The following is a 1,442-nucleotide window of genomic DNA, read 5'->3' as shown; positions in this document are numbered from 1 at the left end:
AATGACTGGCCGAAGTGAGTGCCAGACTGAGCCAGTCATCCCAGTTGTCCTCCTTGACAGGTAAAAGTTTCTTCCATTTACTTATCACTTGAACTTCATCACACAGTTAGGAACACTTGGTATTTCAACATATGAAACTGCAATCACATACACAAAATAGATCTTGTAGAAGTAGAATAATGTAAAAATATTTCCTATGAGTACATTGTGTACATACCATGCAAAAGATGTTAAAGAACACCATCTTGGGATGGATTAACTATAGTCATGTCAAAGCATACAATGTTCTTTAACTGCTTTTTTGATTAATATGGTTGCAAATATTGTCCATATCTAAATTCTATCATATTTTGAATACCCTGACTGTGAGTGTGTTTATGCAAGTCAGATTTTGTTGTGTCTTTACAGAGCTCTACATTGACATTTCTACTGAGGACACTCCACTGAAGTCAAAGAGGACAGGTTTTGGATTTATCACCACCTGCCAAATTACTTGAAGAAAAGGCCAGGCAGATATTTTCAAGAGGGAAGGATGCCAACATCGACCAGAGGCTTTTAAGGAGGAATTTCTATGCCTTGTGTACAGCAACCCAATCAATCAGTTGTCTGGCTAAACATGTGTTCAGTTATGATAAACTGAAGAAAGCAATTTGGACTTTGTTTCTTGATGAAATGACAGAAAAGCTCAAAGGGTAGCTTGTGAGAGAAGAAGTAGTGTCTTGTTTCACAGGGACTATGAAGCACTTGCTGCATTTAACTGGTCAGCAATCATAGAGGAAATAGTTAACTCCCATGAATTACTGGGTGATGTGCTTTTGGCCTACACCATCACAAAGTAAAAACTATGTTCAAAAGCTACACATGGAGTCTATGGTTAAAAATCCTTGGATTTGTGTATGGGTCCATGATGAAAGCAAGGTGGAAAGACCTGTCTCTTGTGCAGAGAGTAGTATCCATGGTCATGAAGGAGCTGAAGGTTCATCAAAAGGTGTCTGTTAAAATACATTTTGTTCACCTGTTCAAGTTTTGTTCTGTTGAAACCATTATGGAATGACAGATCCAAGTTTCAAGTGATGAGTGAGCCAGTCATACATATTACGTTTCAGGAGTACAAGTACAAATATTTCTATGATAATGCTACTCATCCATCCCTTACTGATTGGGTCTACTTTGAATTGATGCCGTGTCTCATCATCTGTTTGCAAGTGTTTATGTTCTGCATGTGATTTCAACCAGACAAATTACTTTTGTTGTTTTACGGAAACTTTCATCTGAATTGTCCTTCATTTGTAAAAAATCTAATGAAATGAAATATGGACTGTTGAATAATTTTCTGTTTAAGTACACTATTATCAATGTTCTTTAGATCACATCTTTTATCTAGCAATCAAGAATAAGATAATTTCCATGAAGCGAGAAAGTGATTTAATCTGGCATTTATA

This window comes from Haliotis rubra, unplaced genomic scaffold (assembly GCF_003918875.1).
Source record: "Haliotis rubra isolate DU_JTF1 unplaced genomic scaffold, ASM391887v1 Scf2130, whole genome shotgun sequence".
Taxonomy (NCBI): Eukaryota; Metazoa; Mollusca; class Gastropoda; order Lepetellida; family Haliotidae; genus Haliotis; species Haliotis rubra.
This window is presented reverse-complemented; position numbering follows the sequence as displayed.